Raw genomic sequence first — 24,207 nt, 5'->3', positions numbered from 1 at the left:
TTCCCAGCTCTGGGTCCAGCCCTCACTCATGCGCTGTTGGTTCACAGCTCTGAGTCTAGGCCTCACTCATGCTCTGTTGGTTCACAGCTCTGGTCAAGTCCTCACTCATGCGCTGTTGGTTCACAGCTCTGGGTCCAGGCTCCACTCATGCGCTGTTGGTTCACAGCTCTGGGTCCAGGCCTCTCATGCGCTGTTGGTTCACAGCTCTGGTTACAGGACTCACTCATGCGCTGTTGCTTCACAGCTCTGGTACAGACCTCACCAATGCGCTGTTGGTTCACAGCTCTGGTCCAGGTCTCACTCATTCGCTTTTGGTTCACAGCTCATGTTCAGGCCCCACTCATATGCTGTTGGTTCACAGCTCTGGGTTCAGGACTCACTCATGTGCTGTTGGTTCACAGCTCTGAGTCCAGGCCTCACTCATGCGCTGTTGGTTTACAGCTCTGGGTTCAAGCCTCACTCATGCGCTGTTGGTTCACAGTTCTGAGTCCAGGCCTCTCATGCGCTGTTGGTTCACAGCTCTGGGTCCAGGCCTCACTCATGTGCTGTTGGTCCACAGCTCATTTTCAGGCCCCACTCATGTGCTGTTAGTTCACAGCTCTGGGGCCAGGCCTCACTCATGCACTGTTGGTTCACAGCTCTGGCCCAAGCCTCACTCATGTGCTATTGTTTCACAGCTCTGGGCCCAGGCCTTACTCAAGCGCTGTTGTTTCACAGCTCTGGGTCCAGACCTCACTCATGTGCTGTTGGTTCACTGCTCTGGGTCCAGACCTAACTCATGCGCTGTTGGTTCACAGCTCTGGTCCAGGCCTCACTCATGCGCTGTTGGTTCACAGCTCTGGGTCCAGGCCTCACTCATGCGCTGTTGGTTCACAGCTCTGGGTCCAGGCCTCACTCATGCGCTGTTGGTTCACAGCTCTGGGTCCAGGCCTCTCATGCGCTGTTGGTTCACAGCTCTGGGTCCAGGCCTCACTCATGCGCTGTTGGTTCACAGCTCTGGGTCCAGGCCTCACTCATGCGCTGTTGGTTCACAGCTCTGGGTCCAGGCCTCACTCATGCGCTGTTGGTTCACAGCTTTGGGTCCAGGCTCCTCTCATGCGCTGTTGGTTCACAGTTCTGGGTCCAGGCCTCACTCATGCGCTGTTGGTTCACTGCTCTGGGTCCAGGCCTCTGATACGCTGCTGGTTCACAGTTCTGGTTCCAGGCCTCACTCATGCGCTGTTGGTTCACAGCTCTGGGTACAGGCCTCACTCATGCACTGTTGCTTCACAGCTCTGGTCCAGACCTCTCCAATGCGCTGTTGGTTCATAGCTCTGGTCCAGGTCTCACTTATTCGCTTTTGGTTCACAGCTCATGTTCAGGCCCCACTCATATGCTGTTGGTTCACAGCTCTGGGTTCAAAACTCACTCATGTGCTGTTGGTTCACAGCTCTGAGTCCAGGCCTCACTCATGCGCTGTTGGTTTACAGCTCTGGGTTCAAGCCTCACTCATGCGCTGTTGGTTCACAGCTCTGAGTCCAGTCCTCTCAAGCGCTGTTGGTTCATAGCTGTGGCCCAGGCCTCACTCATGCGCTGTTGGTTCACAGGCTCTGGGTCCAGGCCTCACTCATGTGCTGTAGGTTCACAGCCTTGGGTCCAGGCCTCTCATGCGCTGGTCGTTCACAGCTTTGGCCCAGGCCTAACTCATGTGCTGTTGTTTCACTGCTCAGGGTCCAGAGCTCACTCATGTGCTTTTGGTTCACAGCTCTGGGTCCAGACCTCACTCATGTGCTTTTGGTTCCCAGCTCTAGTCCTGGCCTCAGTCGTGCGCTGTTGTTTCACAGCTCTGGGTCCAGACCTCACTCATGCGCTGTTGGTTCACAGCTGTGGTCCAGGCCTCACTCATGCGCTGTTGGTTCACAGCTCTGGCTCCAGGCCTCACTCATGCACTGTTGGTTCACAGCTCTGGGTCCAGGCCTCGCTCATGCGCTGTTGGTTCACAGCTCTGGGTCCAGGTCGGTTCACAGCTCTGGGTCCTGGTCTTACTCATGCACTGTTGGTTCACAGCTCTGGGTCCAGGCTCCACTCATGCGCTGTTGGTTCACAGCTCATATTCAGGCCTCATTCATGTGCTTTCGGTTCACGGCTCATGTTCAGACCTCACTCATGTGCTGTTGGTTCACAGTTCTGGGTCCAGGCCTCACTCATGTGCTGTTGGTTCACAGCTCTGGATCCAGGCCTCACTCATGCGCTGTTGGTTCACAGCTCTGGTCCAAACCTCACTCATGCGCTGTTGGTTCACAGTTCTGGTCCAGGCCTCACTCATTCGCTTTTGGTTAACAGCTCATGTTCGGGCCCTACTCATATGCTGTGGTTCACAGCTCTGGGTTCAGGCCTCACTCATGTGCTGTTGCTTCACAGCTCTGAGTCCAGGTCTCACTCATGCACTGTTGGTTTACAGTTCTGGGTTCAAGCCTCACTCATGGGCTGTTGGTTCACAGCTCTGGCCCAGGCCTCACTCATGCGCTGTTATTTCACAGCTCTGGGTCCAGGCCTCACTCATGCGCTGTTGGTTCACAGCTCTGGGTACAGGCCTCTCAGGCACTGTTGCTTCACAGCTCTGGCCCAGGCCTCACTCATGTGCTGTTGTTTCACAGCTCTGGGCCCAGGCCTTACTCATGCGCTGTTGGTATACAGCTCTGGGTCCAGGCCTCACTCATGCACTGTTGGTTCACAGCTCTGGGTCCAGGCCTCACTCATGCACTGTTGGTTCACAGCTCTGGGTCCAGGCCTCACTCGTGCGCTGTTGGTTCACAGCTCTGGGTCCATGCTCCACTCATGCGTTGTTGGTTCACAGCTCTGGGTACAGGCCTCTCAGGCGCTGTTGGTTCACAGCTCTGGCCCAGGCCTCACTCATGTGCTGTTGTTTCACAGCTCTGGGCCCAGGCCTTACTCATGCGCTGTTGGTATACAGCTCTGGGTCCAGGCCTCACTCATGCGCTGTTGGTTCACAGCTCTGGTCCAAACCTCACTCATGCGCTGTTGGTTCACAGCTCTGTTCCAGGCCTCACTCATTTGCTTTTGGTTCACAGCTCATGTTCGGGCCCCACTCATATGCTGTTGGTTCACAGCTCTGGGTACAAGCCTCACTCATGCGCTGTTGGTTCACATTTCTGGTCCAGACCTCACTCATGCGCTGTTGGTTCACAGCTCTGGTCCAGACCTCACTCATACGCTGCTGGTTCACAGCTCTGGGGCCAGGCCTCTCAGGCACTGTTGGTTCACATCTCTGGGTCCAGGCCTCTCAGGCACTGTTGGTTCACAGCTCTGGGTCCAAGCCTCACTCATGCGCTGTTGGTTCACAGCTTTGGGTCCAGGCCTCTCATGCGCTGCTGGTTCACAGTTCTGGTTCCAGGCCTCACTCATGCGCTGTTGGTTCACAGCTCTGGGTCCAGGCCTCTCATGCACTGTTGGTTCACAGCTCTGGCCCAGGCCTCACTCATGTGCTGTTGTTTCACAGCTCTGGGTCCAGGCCTCACTCATGTGCTTTTTGTTCACAGTTCTGGTCCAGACCTCACTCATGCGTTGTTGGTTCACAGCTCTGGTCCAGGCCTCACTCATTCACTTTTGTTTCACAGCTCATGTTCAGGCCCCACTCATATGCTGTTGGTTCACAGCTCTGGCCCAGGCCTCACTCATGCGCTGTTGGTTCACAGCTCTGGGTCCAGGCCTCACTCATGCGCTTTTGGTTCACAGCTCTGGGTCCAGGCCTCTCAGGCGCTGTTGGTTCACAGCTCTGGGTCCAGGCCTCACTCATGCGCTGTTGGTTCACAGCTCTGGGTCCAGGCCTCTCAGGCGCTGTTGGTTCACAGCTCTAGCCCAGGCCTCACTCATGTGCCTTTGTTTCACAGCTCTGGGCCCAGGCCTTACTCATGCACTGTTGTTTCACAGCTCAGGGTCCAGACCTCACTCATGTGCTTTTCGTTCACAGCTCTGGTCCAGACCTCACTCATGTGCTTTTCGTTCACAGCTCTGGTCCAGACCTCACTGATGTGCTTTTGGTTCACAGCTCTGGTCCAGGCCTCAGTAATGCACTGTTGGTTCACAGCTCATGTTCCGGCCCCACTCATGTGCTGTTGGTTCAGAGCTCTGGGTCCCGGCCTCACTCATGCGCTGTTGGTTCACAGCTCTGGTCCAGGCCTTACTCATGCGCTGTTGGTTCACAGCTCTGGGTCCAGGCCTCACTCATGCATTGTTGGTTCCCAGCTCTGGGTCCAGGTCTCACTCATGCATTGTTGGTTCACAGCTCTGGGTCTAGGCTTCACTCATGCTCTGTTGGTTCACAGCTCTGGGTCAAGGCGTCACTCATGCGCTGTTGGTTCACAGCTCTGGGTCCAGGCCTCACTCATGCGCTGTTGGTTCACAGTTCTGGGTCCAGGCCTCACTCATGCGCTGTTGGTTCACAGCTCTGGGTCCAGGCCTCTCATGCGCTGCTGGTTCACAGTTCTGGTTCCAGGCCTCACTCATGCGCTGTTGGTTCACAGCTCTGGGTCCAGGTCTCTCATGCACTGTTGGTTCACAGCTCTGGGTACAAGCCTCACTCATGCGCTGTTGGTTCACAGCTCTGGTCCAGACCTCACTCATGCGCTGTTGGTTCACAGCTCTGGTCCAGGCCTCACTCATTCTCTTTTGGTTCACAGCTCATGTTCAGGCCCCACTCATATGCTGTTGGTTCACAGCTCTGGGTTCAGGCCTCACTCATGTGCTGTTGGTTCACAGCTCTGAGTCCAGGCCTCACTCATGTGCTGTTGGTTTACAGCTCTGGGTTGAAGCCTCACTCATGCGCTTTTGGTTCACAGCTCTGAGACCAGGCCTCTCATGCGCTGTTGGTGCACATCCCTGGGTCCAGGCCTCTCAGGCACTGTTGGTTCACAGCTCTGGCCCAGGCCTCACTCATGTGCTGTTGTTTCACAGCTCTGGGCCCAGGCCTTACTCATGCGCTGTTGGTATACAGCTCTGGGTCCAGGCCTGACTCATGCGCTGTTGGTTCACAGCTCTGGTCCAAACCTCACTCATGCGCTGTTGGTTCACAGCTCTGGTCCAGGCCTCACTCATTTGCTTTTGGTTCACAGCTCATGTTCGGGCCCCACTCATATGCTGTTGGTTCACAGCTCTGGGTACAAGCCTCACTCATGCGCTGTTGGTTCACAGCTCTGGTCCAGACCTCACTCATGCGCTGTTGGTTCACAGCTCTGGTCCAGGCCTCACTCATTCTCTTTTGGTTCACAGCTCATGTTCAGGCCCCACTCATATGCTGTTGGTTCACAGATCTGGGTTCAGGCCTCACTCATACGCTGCTGGTTCACAGCTCTGGGGCCAGGCCTCTCAGGCACTGTTGGTTCACATCTCTGGGTCCAGGCCTCTCATGCGCTGCTGGTTCACATTTCTGGTTCCAGGCCTCACTCATGCGCTGTTGGTTCACAGCTCTGGGTCCAGGCCTCTCATGCACTGTTGGTTCACAGCTCTGGCCCAGGCCTCACTCATGTGCTGTTGTTTCACAGCTCTGGGTCCAGGCCTCACTCATGTGCTTTTTGTTCACAGTTCTGGTCCAGAACTCACTCATGCGTTGTTGGTTCACAGCTCTGGTCCAGGCCTCACTCATTCACTTTTGTTTCACAGCTCATGTTCAGGCCCCACTCATATGCTGTTGGTTCACAGCTCTGGCCCAGGCCTCACTCATGCGCTGTTGGTTCACAGCTCTGGGTTCAGGCCTCACTCATGCGCTGTTGGTTCACAGCTCTGGGTCCAGGCCTCTCAGGCGCTGTTGGTTCACAGCTCTAGCCCAGGCCTCACTCATGTGCCTTTGTTTCACAGCTCTGGGCCCAGGCCTTACTCATGCACTGTTGTTTCACAGCTCAGGGTCCAGACCTCACTCATGTGCTTTTCGTTCACAGCTCTGGTCCAGACCTCACTGATGTGCTTTTGGTTCACAGCTCTGGTCCAGGCCTCAGTAATGCACTGTTGGTTCACAGCTCATGTTCCGGCCCCACTCATGTGCTGTTGGTTCAGAGCTCTGGGTCCCGGCCTCACTCATGCGCTGTTGGTTCACAGCTCTGGTCCAGGCCTTACTCATGCGCTGTTGGTTCACAGCTCTGGGTCCAGGCCTCACTCATGCATTGTTGGTTCCCAGCTCTGGTTCCAGGTCTCACTCATGCATTGTTGGTTCACAGCTCTGGGTCTAGGCTTCACTCATGCTCTGTTGGTTCACAGCTCTGGGTCAAGGCGTCACTCATGCGCTGTTGGTTCACAGCTCTGGGTCCAGGCCTCACTCATGCACTGTTGGTTCACAGCTCTGGGTCCAGGCCTCACTCGTGCGCTTTTGGTTCACAGCTCTGGGTCCAGGCTCCACTCATGCGCTGTTGGTTCACAGCTCTGAGTCTAGGCCTCACTCATGCTCTGTTGGTTCACAGCTCTGGGTCCAGGCCTCACTCATGCGCTTTTGGTTCACAGCTCTGGGTCCAGGCTCCACTCATGCTCTGTTGGTTCACAGCTCTGGGTCAAGGCGTCACTCATGTGCTGTTGGTTCACAGGTCTGGGTCCAGGCCTCACTCATGCGCTGTTGGTTCACAGCTCTGGGTCCAGGCCTCTCATGCGCTGCTGGTTCACAGTTCTGGTTCCAGGCCTCACTCATGCGCTGTTGGTTCACAGCTCTGGGTCCAGGCCTCTCATGCACTGTTGGTTCACAGCTCTGGGTACAAGCCTCACTCATGCGCTGTTGGTTCACAGCTCTGGTCCAGACCTCACTCATGCGCTGTTGGTTCACAGCTCTGGTCCAGGCCTCACTCATTCTCTTTTGGTTCACAGCTCATGTTCAGGCCCCACTCATATGCTGTTGGTTCACAGCTCTGGGTTCAGGCCTCACTCATGTGCTGTTGGTTCACAGCTCTGAGTCCAGGCCTCACTCATGTGCTGTTGGTTTACAGCTCTGGGTTGAAGCCTCACTCATGCGCTTTTGGTTCACAGCTCTGAGACCAGGCCTCTCATGCGCTTTTGGTGCACATCCCTGGGTCCAGGCCTCTCATGCGCTGTTGGTTCACAGCTCTGGCACAGGCCTCACTCATGTGCTGTTGTTTCACAGCTCTGGGCCCAGGCCTTACTCATGCGCTGTTGTTTCACAGCTCTGGGTCCAGACCTCACTCATGTGCTTTTGGTTCACAACTCTGGGTCCAGGCCTCTCATGAGCTGTTGTTTCACAGCTCTGGGTCCAAGCCTCACTCATGCGCTTTTGGCTCACAGCTCTGGTCCAAACCTCACTCATGCACTGTTGGTTCACAGCTCTGGTCCAGGCCTCACTCATTCGCTTTTGGTTCACAGCTCATGTTCAGGCCCCACTCATATGCTGTTGGTTCACAGCTCTGGGTCCAGGCCTCACTCATGCGCTGTTGGTTCACAGCTCTGGCCCAGGCCTCACTCATGTGCTGTTGTTTCACAGCTCTGGGCCCAGGCCTTACTCATGCGCTGTTGTTTCACAGCTCTGGGTCCAGACCTCACTCATGTGCTTTTGGTTCACAGCTCTGGGTCCAGACCTCACTCATGTGCTTTTGGTTCACAGCTCTGGTCCAGGCCTCAGTAATGCGCTGTTGGTTCACAGCTCATGTTCAGGCCCCACTCATGTGCTGTGGTTCACAGCTCTGGGTCCCAGCCTCACTCATGCGCTGTTGGTTCACAGCTCTGGTCCAGGCCTTACTCATGCGCTGTTGGTTCACAGCTCTGGGTCCAGCCCTCACTCATGCGCTGTTGGTAAACAGCTCTGAGTCTAGGCCTCACTCATGCTCTGTTGGTTCACAGCTCTGGGTCAAGGCCTCACTCATGTGCTGTTGGTTCACAGTTCTGGGTCCAAGCCTCACTCATGCGCTGTTGGTTCACAGCTCTGGGTCCAGGCCTCTCATGCGCTGTTGGTTCACAGCTTTGGTTACAGGACTCACTCATGCGCTGTTGCTTCACAGCTCTGGTACAGACCTCACCAATGCGCTGTTGGTTCACAGCTCTGGTCCAGGTCTCACTCATTCGCTTTTGGTTCACAGCTCATGTTCAGGCCCCACTCATATGCTGTTGGTTCACAGCTCTGGGTTCAGGACTCACTCATGTGCTGTTGGTTCACAGCTCTGAGTCCAGGCCTCACTCATGCGCTGTTGGTTTACAGCTCTGGGTTCAAGCCTCACTCATGCGCTGTTGGTTCACAGTTCTGAGTCCAGGCCTCTCATGCGCTGTTGGTTCACAGCTCTGGGTCCAGGCCTCACTCATGTGCTGTTGGTCCACAGCTCATTTTCAGGCCCCACTCATGTGCTGTTAGTTCACAGCTCTGGGGCCAGGCCTCACTCATGCACTGTTGGTTCACAGCTCTGGCCCAAGCCTCACTCATGTGCTATTGTTTCACAGCTCTGGGCCCAGGCCTTACTCAAGCGCTGTTGTTTCACAGCTCTGGGTCCAGACCTCACTCATGTGCTGTTGGTTTACTGCTCTGGGTCCAGACCTAACTCATGCGCTGTTGGTTCACAGCTCTGGTCCAGGCCTCACTCATGCGCTGTTGGTTCACAGCTCTGGGTCCAGGCCTCACTCATGCGCTGTTGGTTCACAGCTCTGGGTCCAGGCCTCACTCAAGCGCTGTTGTTTCACAGTTCTGGGTCCAGGCCTCACTCATGCGCTGTTGGTTCACTGCTCTGGGTCCAGGCCTCTCATGCGCTGCTGGTTCACAGTTCTGGTTCCAGGCCTCACTCATGCGCTGTTGGTTCACAGCTCTGGGACCAGGCCTCTCATGCTCTGTTGGTTCACAGCTCTGGGTACAGGCCTCACTCATGCACTGTTGCTTCACAGCTCTGGTCCTGACCTCTCCAATGCGCTGTTGGTTCATAGCTCTGGTCCAGGTCTCACTTATTCGCTTTTGGTTCACAGCTCATGTTCAGGCCCCACTCATATGCTGTTGGTTCACAGCTCTGGGTTCAAAACTCACTCATGTGCTGTTGGTTCACAGCTCTGAGTCCAGGCCTCACTCATGCACTGTTGGTTTACAGCTCTGGGTTCAAGCCTCACTCATGCGCTGTTGGTTCACAGCTCTGAGTCCAGTCCTCTCAAGCGCTGTTGGTTCATAGCTGTGGCCCAGGCCTCACTCATGCGCTGTTGGTTCACAGGCTCTGGGTCCAGGCCTCACTCATGTGCTGTAGGTTCACAGCTCTGGGTCCAGACCTCACTCATGTGCTTTTGGTTCCCAGCTCTAGTCCTGGCCTCAGTCATGCGCTGTTGGTTCACAGCTCTGGGTCCAGACCTCACTCATGCGCTGTTGGTTCACAGCTGTGGTCCAGGCCTCACTCATGCGCTGTTGGTTCACAGCTATGGCTCCAGGCCTCACTCATGCACTGTTGGTTCACAGCTCTGGGTCCAGGCCTCACTCATGCGCTGTTGGTTCACAGCTCTGGGTCCAGGTCGGTTCACAGCTCTGGGTCCTGGTCTTACTCATGCACTGTTGGTTCACAGCTCTGGGTCCAGGCTCCACTCATGCGCTGTTGGTTCACAGCTCATATTCAGGCCTCATTCATGTGCTTTTGGTTCACGGCTCATGTTCAGACCTCACTCATGTGCTGTTGGTTCACAGTTCTGGGTCCAGGCCTCACTCATGTGCTGTTGGTTCACAGCTCTGGATCCAGGCCTCACTCATGCGCTGTTGGTTCACAGCTCTGGTCCAAACCTCACTCATGCGCTGTTGGTTCACAGCTCTGGTCCAGGCCTCACTCATTCGCTTTTGGTTAACAGCTCATGTTCGGGCCCTACTCATATGCTGTGGTTCACAGCTCTGGGTTCAGGCCTCACTCATGTGCTGTTGCTTCACAGCTCTGAGTCCAGGTCTCACTCATGCACTGTTGGTTTACAGTTCTGGGTTCAAGCCTCACTCATGGGCTGTTGGTTCACAGCTCTGGCCCAGGCCTAACTCATGCTCTGTTATTTCACAGCTCTGGGTCCAGGCCTCACTCATGCGCTGTTGGTTCACAGCTCTGGGCACAGGCCTCTCAGGCGCTGTTGGTTCACAGCTCTGGCCCAGGCCTCACTCATGTGCTGTTGTTTCACAGCTCTGGGCCCAGGCCTTACTCATGCGCTGTTGGTATACAGCTCTGGGTCCAGGCCTCACTCATGCACTGTTGGTTCACAGCTCTGGGTCCAGGCCTCACTCATGCACTGTTGGTTCACAGCTCTGGGTCCAGGCCTCACTCGTGCGCTGTTGGTTCACAGCTCTGGGTCCAGGCCTCACTCATGCGCTGTTGGTTCACAGCTCTGGTCCAAACCTCACTCATGCGCTGTTGGTTCACAGCTCTGGTCCAGGCCTCACTCATTTGCTTTTGGATCACAGCTCATGTTCAGGCCCCACTCATATGCTGTTGGTTCACAGATCTGGGTTCAGGCCTCACTCATGCGCTGTTGGTTCACAGCTCTGGGTCCAGGCCTCACTCATGCGCTGTTGGTTCACAGCTCTGGGTCCAGGCCTCTCATGCACTGTTGGTTCACAGCTCTGGCCCAGGCCTCACTCATGTGCTGTTGTTTCACAGCTCTGGGTCCAGGCCTCACTCATTCACTTTTGTTTCACAGCTCATGTTCAGGCCCCACTCATATGCTGTTGGTTCACAGCTCTGGCCCAGGCCTCACTCATGCGCTGTTGGTTCACAGCTCTGGGTCCAGGCCTCACTCATGCGCTTTTGGTTCACAGCTCTGGGTCCAGGCCTCTCAGGCGCTGTTGGTTCACAGCTCTGGGTCCAGGCCTCACTCATGCGCTGTTGGTTCACAGCTCTGGGTCCAGGCCTCTCAGGCACTGTTGGTTCACAGCTCTAGCCCAGGCCTCACTCATGTGCCTTTGTTTCACAGCTCTGGGCCCAGGCCTTACTCATGCACTGTTGTTTCACAGCTCAGGGTCCAGACCTCACTCATGTGCTTTTCGTTCACAGCTCTGGTCCAGACCTCACTGATGTGCTTTTGGTTCACAGCTCTGGTCCAGGCCTCAGTAATGCACTGTTGGTTCACAGCTCATGTTCCGGCCCCACTCATGTGCTGTTGGTTCAGAGCTCTGGGTCCCGGCCTCACTCATGCGCTGTTGGTTCACAGCTCTGGTCCAGGCCTTACTCATGCGCTGTTGGTTCACAGCTCTGGGTCCAGGCCTCACTCATGCATTGTTGGTTCCCAGCTCTGGGTCCAGGTCTCACTCATGCATTGTTGGTTCACAGCTCTGGGTCTAGGCTTCACTCATGCTCTGTTGGTTCACAGCTCTGGGTCAAGGCGTCACTCATGCGCTGTTGGTTCACAGCTCTGGGTCCAGGCCTCACTCATGCGCTGTTGGTTCACAGCTCTGGGTCCAGGCCTCACTCATGCGCTTTTGGTTCACAGCTCTGGGGACAGGCTCCACTCATGCGCTGTTGGTTCACAGCTCTGGGTCCAGGCCTCACTCATGCGCTGTTGGTTCACAGCTCTGGGTCCAGGCCTCTCATGCGCTGCTGGTTCACAGTTCTGGTTCCAGGCCTCACTCATGCGCTGTTGGTTCACAGCTCTGGGTCCAGGCCTCTCATGCACTGTTGGTTCACAGCTCTGGGTACAAGCCTCACTCATGCGCTGTTGGTTCACAGCTCTGGTCCAGACCTCACTCATGCGCTGTTGGTTCACGGCTCTGGTCCAGGCCTCACTCATTCTCTTTTGGTTCACAGCTCATGTTCAGGCCCCACTCATATGCTGTTGGTTCACAGCTCTGGGTTCAGGCCTCACTCATGTGCTGTTGGTTCACAGCTCTGAGTCCAGGCCTCACTCATGTGCTGTTGGTTCACAGCTCTGGGTTCAGGCCTCACTCATGTGCTGTTGGTTCACAGCTCTGAGTCCAGGCCTCACTCATGTGCTGTTGGTTTACAGCTCTGGGTTGAAGCCTCACTCATGTGCTGTTGTTTCACAGCTCTGGGCCCAGGCCTTTCTCATGCGCTGTTGTTTCACAGCTCTGGGTCCAGACCTCACTCATGTGCTTTTGGTTCACAACTCTGGGTCCAGGCCTCTCATGAGCTGTTGTTTCACAGCTCTGGGTCCAGGCCTCACTCATGCGCTTTTGGCTCACAGCTCTGGTCCAAACCTCACTCATACACTGTTGGTTCACAGCTCTGGTCCAGGCCTCACTCATTCGCTTTTGGTTCACAGCTCATGTTCAGGCCCCACTCATATGCTGTTGGTTCACAGCTCTGGGTTCAGGCCTCACTCATGCGCTGTTGGTTCACAGCTCTGAGTCCAGGCCTCTCATGCGCTGTTGGTACACAGCTCTGGCCCAGGTCTCACTCATGCGCTGTTGGTTCACAGCTCTGGGTCCAGGCCTCACTCATGCGCTGTTGGTTCACAGCTCTGGCCCAGGCCTCACTCATGTGCTGTTGTTTCACAGCTCTGGGCCCAGGCCTTACTCATGCGCTGTTGTTTCACAGCTCTGGGTCCAGACCTCACTCATGTGCTTTTGGTTCACAGCTCTGGGTCCAGACCTCACTCATGTGCTTTTGGTTCACAGCTCTGGTCCAGTCCTCAGTAATGCGCTGTTGGTTCACAGCTCATGTTCAGGCCCCACTCATGTGCTGTGGTTCACAGCTCTGGGTCCCAGCCTCACTCATGCGCTGTTGGTTCACAGCTCTGGTCCAGGCCTTACTCATGCGCTGTTGGTTCACAGCTCTGGGTTCAGGCCTCACCCATGCGCTGCTGGTTCCCAGCTCTGGGTCCAGCCCTCACTCATGCGCTGTTGGTTCACATCTCTGAGTCTAGGCCTCACTCATGCTCTGTTGGTTCACAGCTCTGGGTCAAGGCCTCACTCATGCGCTGTTGGTTCACAGCTCTGGCCCAGGCATCACTCATGTGCTGTTGGTTCACAGTTCTGGGTCCAAGCCTCACTCATGCGCTGTTGGTTCACAGCTCTGGTTACAGGACTCACCAATGCGCTGTTGGTTCACAGCTCTGGTCCAGGTCTCACTCATTCGCTTTTGGTTCACAGCTCATGTTCAGGCCCCACTCATATGCTGTTGGTTCACAGCTCTGGGTTCAGGACTCACTCATGTGCTGTTGGTTCACAGCTCTGAGTCCAGGCCTCACTCATGCACTGTTGGTTTACAGCTCTGGGTTCAAGCCTCACTCATGCGCTGTTGGTTCACAGTTCTGAGTCCAGGCCTCTCATGCGCTGTTGGTTCACAGCTCTGGGTCCAGGCCTCACTCATGTGCTGTTGGTCCACAGCTCATTTTCAGGCCCCACTCATGTGCTGTTAGTTCACAGCTCTGGGGCCAGGCCTCACTCATGCACTGTTGGTTCACAGCTCTGGCCCAAGCCTCACTCATGTGCTATTGTTTCACAGCTCTGGGCCCAGGCCTTACTCAAGCGCTGTTGTTTCACAGCTCTGGGTCCAGACCTCACTCATGTGCTGTTGGTTCACTGCTCTGGGTCCAGACCTAACTCATGCGCTGTTGGTTCACAGCTCTGGTCCAGGCCTCACTCATGCGCTGTTGGTTCACAGCTCTGGGTCCAGGCCTCACTCATGCGCTGTTGGTTCACAGCTCTGGGTCCAGGCCTCACTCATGCGCTGTTGGTTCCCAGCTCTGGGTCCAGGCTCCACTCATGTGCTGTTGGTTCACAGCTCTGAGTCCAGGACTCACTCATGCGCTGTTGGTTCACAGTTCTGGTCCAGACCTCACTCATGCGCTGTTGGTTCACAGCTCTGGTCCAGGCCTTACTCATGCGCTGTTGGTTCACAGCTCTGGGTCCAGGCCTCACTCATGCGCTGCTGGTTCCCAGCTCTGGGTCCAGCCCTCACTCATGCGCTGTTGGTTCACAGCTCTGAGTCTAGGCCTCACTCATGCTCTGTTGGTTCACAGCTCTGGGTCAAGGCCTCACTCATGCGCTGTTGGTTCACAGCTCTGGGTCCAGGCTCCACTCATGTGCTGTTGGTTCACAGTTCTGGGTCCAAGCCTCACTCATGCGCTGTTGGTTCACAGCTCTGGGTCCAGGCCTCTCATGCACTGTTGGTTCACAGCTCTGGTTACAGGACTCACTCATGCGCTGTTGCTTCACAGCTATGGTACAGACCTCACCAATGCGCTGTTGGTTCACAGCTCTGGGTCCAGGCCTCACTCATGCGCTGTTGGTTCACAGCTCTGGTCCAGACCTCACTCATGCGCTGTTGGTTCACAGCTCTGGTCCAGGTCTCACTCATTCGCTTTTGGTTCACAGCTCATGTTCAAGCCCCACTCATATGCTGTTGGTTCACAGCTCTGGGTTCAGGACTCACTCATGTGCTGTTGGTTCACAGCTCTGAGTCCAGGCCTCACTCATGCACTGTTGGTTTACAGCTCTGGGTTCAAGCCTCACTCATGCGCTGTTGGTTCACAGTTCTGAGTCCAGGCCTCTCATGCGCTGTTGGTTCACTGCTCTGGGTCCAGGCCTCTCATGCGCTGCTGGTTCACAGTTCTGGTTCCAGGCCTCACTCATGCGCTGTTGGTTCACAGCTCTGGGACCAGGCCTCTCATGCTCTGTTGGTTCACAACTCTGGGTACAGGACTCACTCATGCGCTGTTGCTTCACAGCTCTGGTCCAGACCTCTCCAATGCGCTGTTGGTTCACAGCTCTGGTCCAGGTCTCACTCATTCGCTTTTGGTTCACAGCTCATGTTCAAGCCCCACTCATATGCTGTTGGTTCACAGCTCTGGGTTCAGGACTCACTCATGTGCTGTTGGTTCACAGCTCTGAGTCCAGGCCTCACTCATGCGCTGTTGGTTTACAGCTCTGGGTTCAAGCCTCACTCATGCGCTGTTGGTGCACAGCTCTGAGTCCAGTCCTCTCAAGCGCTGTTGGTTCATAGCTGTGGCCCAGGCCTCACTCATGCGCTGTTGGTTCACAGGCTCTGGGTCCAGGCCTCACTCATGTGCTATAGGTTCACAGCCTTGGGTCCAGGCCTCTCATGCGCTGGTCGTTCACAGCTTTGGCCCAGGCCTAACTCATGTGCTGTTGTTTCACTGCTCGGGGTCCAGAGCTCACTCATGTGCTTTTGGTTCACAGCTCTGGGTCCAGACCTCACTCATGTGCTTTTGGTTCCCAGCTCCAGTCCTGGCCTCAGTCATGCGCTGTTGTTTCACAGCTCTGGGTCCAGACCTCACTCATGCGCTGTTGGTTCACAGCTGTGGTCCAGGCCTCACTCATGCGCTGTTGGTTCACAGCTCTGGCTCCAGGCCTCACTCATGCACTGTTGGTTCACAGCTCTGGGTCCAGGCCTCACTCATGCGCTGTTGGTTCACAGCTCTGGGTCCAGGTCGGTTCACAGCTCTGGGTCCTGGTCTTACTCATGCACTGTTGGTTCACAGCTCTGGGTCCAGGCTCCACTCATGCGCTGTTGGTTCACAGCTCATATTCAGGCCTCATTCATGTGCTTTCGGTTCACGGCTCATGTTCAGACCTCACTCATGTGCTGTTGGTTCACAGTTCTGGGTCCAGGCCTCACTCATGTGCTGTTGGTTCACAGCTCTGGATCCAGGCCTCACTCATGCGCTGTTGGTTCACAGCTCTGGTCCAAACCTCACTCATGCGCTGTTGGTTCACAGCTCTGGTCCAGGCCTCACTCATTCGCTTTTGGTTAACAGCTCATGTTCGGGCCCTACTCATATGCTGTGGTTCACAGCTCTGGGTTCAGGCCTCACTCATGTGCTGTTGCTTCACAGCTCTGAGTCCAGGTCTCACTCATGCACTGTTGGTTTACAGTTCTGGGTTCAAGCCTCACTCATGGGCTGTTGGTTCACAGCTCTGGCCCAGGCCTCACTCATGCGCTGTTATTTCACAGCTCTGGGTCCAGGCCTCACTCATGCGCTGTTGGTTCACAGCTCTGGGTACAGGCCTCTCAGGCGCTGTTGCTTCACAGCTCTGGCCCAGGCCTCACTCATGTGCTGTTGTTTCACAGCTCTGGGCCCAGGCCTTACTCATGCGCTGTTGGTATACAGCTCTGGGTCCAGGCCTCACTCATGCACTGTTGGTTCACAGCTCTGGGTCCAGGCCTCACTCATGCACTGTTGGTTCACAGCTCTGGGTCCAGGCCTCACTCGTGCGCTGTTGGTTCACAGCTCTGGGTCCATGCTCCACTCATGCGTTGTTGGTTCACAGCTCTGGGTACAGGCCTCTCAGGCGCTGTTGGTTCACAGCTCTGGCCCAGGCCTCACTCATGTGCTGTTGTTTCACAGCTCTGGGCCCAGGCCTTACTCATGCGCTGTTGGTATACAGCTCTGGGTCCAGGCCTCACTCATGCGCTGTTGGTTCACAGCTCTGGTCCAAACCTCACTCATGCGCTGTTGGTTCACAGCTCTGGTCCAGGCCTCACTCATTTGCTTTTGGTTCACAGCTCATGTTCGGGCCCCACTCATATGCTGTTGGTTCACAGCTCTGGGTACAAGCCTCACTCATGCGCTGTTGGTTCACAGTTCTGGTCCAGACCTCACTCATGCGCTGTTGGTTCACAGCTCTGGTCCAGGCCTCACTCATTCTCTTTTGGTTCACAGCTCATGTTCAGGCCCCACTCATATGCTGTTGGTTCACAGATCTGGGTTCAGGCCTCACTCATACGCTGCTGGTTCACAGCTCTGGGGCCAGGCCTCTCAGGCACTGTTGGTTCACAGCTCTGGGTCCAGGCTCCACTCATGCGCTGCTGGTTCACAGTTCTGGTTCCAGGCCTCACTCATGCGCTGTTGGTTCACAGCTCTGGGTCCAGGCCTCTCATGCACTGTTGGTTCACAGCTCTGGCCCAGGCCTCACTCATGTGCTGTTGTTTCACAGCTCTGGGTCCAGGCCTCACTCATGTGCTTTTTGTTCACAGTTCTGGTCCAGACCTCACTCATGCGTTGTTGGTTCACAGCTCTGGTCCAGGCCTCACTCATTCACTTTTGTTTCACAGCTCATGTTCAGGCCCCACTCATATGCTGTTGGTTCACAGCTCTGGCCCAGGCCTCACTCATTCTCTTTTGGTTCACAGCTCTGGGTTCAGGCCTCACTCATGTGCTGTTGGTTCACAGCTCTGAGTCCAGGCCTCACTCATGTGCTGTTGGTTTACAGCTCTGAGACCAGGCCTCTCATGTGCTGTTGGTGCACATCCCTGGGTCCAGGCCTCACTCATGCGCTGTTGGTTCACAGCTCTGGGTCTAGGCTTCACTCATGCTCTGTTGGTTCACAGCTCTGTGTCAAGGCGTCACTCATGCGCTGTTGGTTCACAGCTCTGGGTCCAGGCCTCACTCATGCGCTGTTGGCTCACAGCTCTGGGTCCAGGCCTCACTCATGCGCTTTTGGTTCACAGCTCTGGGTCCAGGCCTCACTCATGTGCTGTTGGTTCACAGTTCTGGGTCCAGGCCTCACTCATGCGCTGTTGGTTCACAGCTCTGGGTCCAGGCCTCTCATTCGCTGCTGGTTCACAGTTCTGGTTCCAGGCCTCACTCATGCGCTGTTGGTTCACAGCTCTGGGTCCAGGCCTCTCATGCACTGTTGGTTCACAGCTCTGGGTACAAGCCTCACTCATGCGCTGTTGGTTCACAGCTCTGGTCCAGACCTCACTCATGCGCTGTTGGTTCACAGCTCTGGTCCAGGCCTCACTCATTCTCTTTTGGTTCACAGCTCTGGGTTCAGGCCTCACTCATGTGCTGTTGGTTCACAGCTCTGAATCCAGGCCTCACTCATGTTCTGTTGGTTTACAGCTCTGGGTTGAAGCCTCACTCATGCGCTTTTGGTTCACAGCTCTGAGACCAGGCCTCTCATGTGCTGTTGGTGCACATCCCTGGGTCCAGGCCTCTCATGCGCTTTTGGTTCACAGCTCTGGCACAGGCCTCACTCATGTGCTGTTGTTTCACAGCTCTGGGCCCAGGCCTTACTCATGCGCTGTTGTTTCACAGCTCTGGGTCCAGACCTGACTCATGTGCTTTTGGTTCACAACTCTGGGTCCAGGCCTCTCATGAGCTGTTGTTTCACAGCTCTGGGTCCAGGCCTCACTCATGCGCTTTTGGCTCACAGCTCTGGTCCAAACCTCACTCATGCACTGTTGGTTCACAGCTCTGGTCCAGGCCTCACTCATTCGCTTTTGGTTCACAGCTCATGTTCAGGCCCCACTCATATGCTGTTGGTTCACAGCTCTGGGTTCAGGCCTCACTCATGTGCTGTTGGTTCACAGCTCTGAGTCCAGGCCTCACTCATGCGCTGTTGGTTCACAGCTCTGAGTCCAGGCCTCTCATGCGCTGTTGGTTCACAGCTCTGGCCCAGGTCTCACTCATGCGCTGTTGGTTCACAGCTCTGGGTCCAGGCCTCACTCATGCGCTGTTGGTAAACAGCTCTGGCCCAGGCCTCACTCATGTGCTGTTGTTTCACAGCTCTGGGCCCAGGCCTTACTCATGCGCTGTTGTTTCACAGCTCTGGGTCCAGACCGCACTCATGTGCTTTTGGTTCACAGCTCTGGGTCCAGACCTCACTCATGTGCTTTTGGTTCACAGCTCTGGTCCAGGCCTCAGTAATGCGCTGTTGGTTCACAGCTCATGTTCAGGCCCCACTCATTTGCTGTGGTTCACAGCTCTGGGTCCCAGCCTCACTCATGCGCTGTTGGTTCACAGCTCTGGTCCAGGCCTTACTCATGCGCTGTTGGTTCACAGCTCTGGGTCCAGGCCTCACTCATGCGCTGCTGGTTCCCAGCTCTGGGTCCAGCCCTCACTCATGCGCTGTTGGTTCACAGCTCTGAGTCTAGGCCTCACTCATGCTCTGTTGGTTCACAGCTCTGGTCAAGTCCTCACTCATGCGCTGTTGGTTCACAGCTCTGGGTCCAGGCTCCACTCATGTGCTTTTGGTTCACAGCTCTGGGTCCAGGCCTCACTCGTGTGCTGTTGGTTCACAGCTCTGGGTTAAGGCCTCACTCATGCGCTGCTGGTTCACAGCTCTGGGTTCAGGCCTCACTCATGCGCTGCTGGTTTACAGCTCTGGGTCCAAGCCTCACTCATGCGCTGTTGGTTCACAGCTCTGGGTCCAGGCCTCTCATGCGCTGTTGGTTCACAGCTCTGGTTACAGGACTCACTCATGCGCTGTTGCTTCACAGCTCTGGTACAGACCTCACCAATGCGCTGTTGGTTCACAGCTCTGGTCCAGGTCTCACTCATTCGCTTTTGGTTCACAGCTCATGTTCAGGCCCCACTCATATGCTGTTGGTTCACAGCTCTGGGTTCAGGACTCACTCATGTGCTGTTGGTTCACAGCTCTGAGTCCAGGCCTCACTCATGCGCTGTTGGTTTACAGCTCTGGGTTCAAGCCTCACTCATGCGCTGTTGGTTCACAGTTCTGAGTCCAGGCCTCTCATGCGCTGTTGGTTCACAGCTCTGGGTCCAGGCCTCACTCATGTGCTGTTGGTCCACAGCTCATTTTCAGGCCCCACTCATGTGCTGTTAGTTCACAGCTCTGGGGCCAGGCCTCACTCATGCACTGTTGGTTCACAGCTCTGGGTCCAGGCCTCACTCATGCGCTTTTGGTTCACAGCTCTGGGTCCAGGCCTCACTCATGTGCTGTTGGTTCACAGTTCTGGGTCCAGGCCTCACTCATGCGCTGTTGGTTCACAGCTCTGGGTCCAGGCCTCTCATTCGCTGCTGGTTCACAGTTCTGGTTCCAGGCCTCACTCATGCGCTGTTGGTTCACAGCTCTGGGTCCAGGCCTCTCATGCACTGTTGGTTCACAGCTCTGGGTACAAGCCTCACTCATGCGCTGTTGGTTCACAGCTCTGGTCCAGACCTCACTCATGCGCTGTTGGTTCACAGCTCTGGTCCAGGCCTCACTCATTCTCTTTTGGTTCACAGCTCTGGGTTCAGGCCTCACTCATGTGCTGTTGGTTCACAGCTCTGAATCCAGGCCTCACTCATGTTCTGTTGGTTTACAGCTCTGGGTTGAAGCCTCACTCATGCGCTTTTGGTTCACAGCTCTGAGACCAGGCCTCTCATGTGCTGTTGGTGCACATCCCTGGGTCCAGGCCTCTCATGCGCTTTTGGTTCACAGCTCTGGCACAGGCCTCACTCATGTGCTGTTGTTTCACAGCTCTGGGCCCAGGCCTTACTCATGCGCTGTTGTTTCACAGCTCTGGGTCCAGACCTGACTCATGTGCTTTTGGTTCACAACTCTGGGTCCAGGCCTCTCATGAGCTTTTGTTTCACAGCTCTGGGTCCAGGCCTCACTCATGCGCTTTTGGCTCACAGCTCTGGTCCAAACCTCACTCATGCACTGTTGGTTCACAGCTCTGGTCCAGGCCTCACTCATTCGCTTTTGGTTCACAGCTCATGTTCAGGCCCCACTCATATGCTGTTGGTTCACAGCTCTGGGTTCAGGCCTCACTCATGTGCTGTTGGTTCACAGCTCTGAGTCCAGGCCTCACTCATGCGCTGTTGGTTCACAGCTCTGAGTCCAGGCCTCTCATGCGCTGTTGGTTCACAGCTCTGGCCCAGGTCTCACTCATGCGCTGTTGGTTCACAGCTCTGGGTCCAGGCCTCACTCATGCGCTGTTGGTAAACAGCTCTGGCCCAGGCCTCACTCATGTGCTGTTGTTTCACAGCTCTGGGCCCAGGCCTTACTCATGCGCTGTTGTTTCACAGCTCTGGGTCCAGACCGCACTCATGTGCTTTTGGTTCACAGCTCTGGGTCCAGACCTCACTCATGTGCTTTTGGTTCACAGCTCTGGTCCAGGCCTCAGTAATGCGCTGTTGGTTCACAGCTCATGTTCAGGCCCCACTCATTTGCTGTGGTTCACAGCTCTGGGTCCCAGCCTCACTCATGCGCTGTTGGTTCACAGCTCTGGTCCAGGCCTTACTCATGCGCTGTTGGTTCACAGCTCTGGGTCCAGGCCTCACTCATGCGCTGCTGGTTCCCAGCTCTGGGTCCAGCCCTCACTCATGCGCTGTTGGTTCACAGCTCTGAGTCTAGGCCTCACTCATGCTCTGTTGGTTCACAGCTCTGGTCAAGTCCTCACTCATGCGCTGTTGGTTCACAGCTCTGGGTCCAGGCTCCACTCATGTGCTTTTGGTTCACAGCTCTGGGTCCAGGCCTCACTCGTGTGCTGTTGGTTCACAGCTCTGGGTTAAGGCCTCACTCATGCGCTGCTGGTTCACAGCTCTGGGTTCAGGCCTCACTCATGCGCTGCTGGTTTACAGCTCTGGGTCCAAGCCTCACTCATGCGCTGTTGGTTCACAGCTCTGGGTCCAGGCCTCTCATGCGCTGTTGGTTCACAGCTCTGGTTACAGGACTCACTCATGCGCTGTTGCTTCACAGCTCTGGTACAGACCTCACCAATGCGCTGTTGGTTCACAGCTCTGGTCCAGGTCTCACTCATTCGCTTTTGGTTCACAGCTCATGTTCAGGCCCCACTCATATGCTGTTGGTTCACAGCTCTGGGTTCAGGACTCACTCATGTGCTGTTGGTTCACAGCTCTGAGTCCAGGCCTCACTCATGCGCTGTTGGTTTACAGCTCTGGGTTCAAGCCTCACTCATGCGCTGTTGGTTCACAGTTCTGAGTCCAGGCCTCTCATGCGCTGTTGGTTCACAGCTCTGGGTCCAGGCCTCACTCATGTGCTGTTGGTCCACAGCTCATTTTCAGGCCCCACTCATGTGCTGTTAGTTCACAGCTCTGGGGCCAGGCCTCACTCATGCACTGTTGGTTCACAGCTCTGGCCCAAGCCTCACTCATGTGCTATTGTTTCACAGCTCTGGGCCCAGGCCTTACTCAAGCGCTGTTGTTTCACAGCTCTGGGTTCAGACCTCACTCATGTGCTGTTGGTTCACTGCTCTGGGTCCAGACCTAACTCATGCGCTGTTGGTTCACAGCTCTGGTCCAGGCCTCACTCATGCGCTGTTGGTTCACAGCTCTGGGTCCAGGCCTCACTCATGCGCTGTTGGTTCACAGCTCTGGGTCCAGGCCTCACTCATGCGCTGTTGGTTCACAGCTCTGGGTCCAGGCCTCACTCATGCGCTGTTGGTTCACAGCTCTGGGTCCAGGCTCCACTCATGCGCTGTTGGTTCACAGCTCTGGGTCCAGGCCTCACTCATGTGCTGTTGGTTCACAGTTCTGGGTCCAGGCCTCACTCATGCGCTGTTGGTTCACAGCTCTGGGTCCAGGCCTCTCATGCGCTGCTGGTTCACAGTTCTGGTTCCAGGCCTCACTCATGGACTGTTGGTTCACAGCTCTGGGTCCAGGCCTCTCATGCTCTGTTGGTTCACAACTCTGGGTACAGGCCTCTCAGGCGCTGTTGCTTCACAGCTCTGGTCCAGACCTCACTCATTCGCTTTTGGTTCACAGCTCATGTTCAGGCCCCACTCATATGCTGTTGGTTCACAGCTCTGGGTTCAAAACTCACTCATGTGCTGTTGGTTCACAGCTCTGAGTCCAGGCCTCACTCATGCGCTGTTGGTTTACAGCTCTGGGTTCAAGCCTCACTCATGCGCTGTTGGTTCACAGCTCTGAGTCCAGTCCTCTCAAGCGCTGTTGGTTCATAGCTGTGGCCCAGGCCTCACTCATGCGCTGTTGGTTCACAGGCTCTGGGTCCAGGCCTCACTCATGTGCTGTAGGTTCACAGCCTTGGGTCCAGGCCTCTCATGCGCTGGTCGTTCACAGCTTTGGCCCAGGCCTAACTCATGTGCTGTTGTTTCACTGCTCAGGGTCCAGAGCTCACTCATGTGCTTTTGGTTCACAGCTCTGGGTCCAGACCTCACTCATGTGCTTTTGGTTCCCAGCTCTAGTCCTGGCCTCAGTCGTGCGCTGTTGTTTCACAGCTCTGGGTCCAGACCTCACTCATGCGCTGTTGGTTCACAGCTGTGGTCCAGGCCTCACTCATGCGCTGTTGGTTCACAGCTCTGGCTCCAGGCCTCACTCATGCACTGTTGGTTCACAGCTCTGGGTCCAGGCCTCGCTCATGCGCTGTTGGTTCACAGCTCTGGGTCCAGGTCGGTTCACAGCTCTGGGTCCTGGTCTTACTCATGCACTGTTGGTTCACAGCTCTGGGTCCAGGCTCCACTCATGCGCTGTTGGTTCACAGCTCATATTCAGGCCTCATTCATGTGCTTTCGGTTCACGGCTCATGTTCAGACCTCACTCATGTGCTGTTGGTTCACAGTTCTGGGTCCAGGCCTCACTCATGTGCTGTTGGTTCACAGCTCTGGATCCAGGCCTCACTCATGCGCTGTTGGTTCACAGCTCTGGTCCAAACCTCACTCATGCGCTGTTGGTTCACAGTTCTGGTCCAGGCCTCACTCATTCGCTTTTGGTTAACAGCTCATGTTCGGGCCCTACTCATATGCTGTGGTTCACAGCTCTGGGTTCAGGCCTCACTCATGTGCTGTTGCTTCACAGCTCTGAGTCCAGGTCTCACTCATGCACTGTTGGTTTACAGTTCTGGGTTCAAGCCTCACTCATGGGCTGTTGGTTCACAGCTCTGGCCCAGGCCTCACTCATGCGCTGTTATTTCACAGCTCTGGGTCCAGGCCTCACTCATGCGCTGTTGGTTCACAGCTCTGGGTACAGGCCTCTCAGGCACTGTTGCTTCACAGCTCTGGCCCAGGCCTCACTCATGTGCTGTTGTTTCACAGCTCTGGGCCCAGGCCTTACTCATGCGCTGTTGGTATACAGCTCTGGGTCCAGGCCTCACTCATGCACTGTTGGTTCACAGCTCTGGGTCCAGGCCTCACTCATGCACTGTTGGTTCACAGCTCTGGGTCCAGGCCTCACTCGTGCGCTGTTGGTTCACAGCTCTGGGTCCATGCTCCACTCATGCGTTGTTGGTTCACAGCTCTGGGTACAGGCCTCTCAGGCGCTGTTGGTTCACAGCTCTGGCCCAGGCCTCACTCATGTGCTGTTGTTTCACAGCTCTGGGCCCAGGCCTTACTCATGCGCTGTTGGTATACAGCTCTGGGTCCAGGCCTCACTCATGCGCTGTTGGTTCACAGCTCTGGTCCAAACCTCACTCATGCGCTGTTGGTTCACAGCTCTGTTCCAGGCCTCACTCATTTGCTTTTGGTTCACAGCTCATGTTCGGGCCCCACTCATATGCTGTTGGTTCACAGCTCTGGGTACAAGCCTCACTCATGCGCTGTTGGTTCACATTTCTGGTCCAGACCTCACTCATGCGCTGTTGGTTCACAGCTCTGGTCCAGGCCTCAC

This window comes from Ambystoma mexicanum, chromosome 1p, assembly GCF_040938575.1.
Source record: "Ambystoma mexicanum isolate Mex_15411 chromosome 1p, UKY_AmexF1_1, whole genome shotgun sequence".
Lineage (NCBI taxonomy): Eukaryota > Metazoa > Chordata > Amphibia > Caudata > Ambystomatidae > Ambystoma > Ambystoma mexicanum.
The sequence above is the reverse complement of the archived record's forward strand: the minus strand, read 5'-3'. Positions refer to the sequence as shown.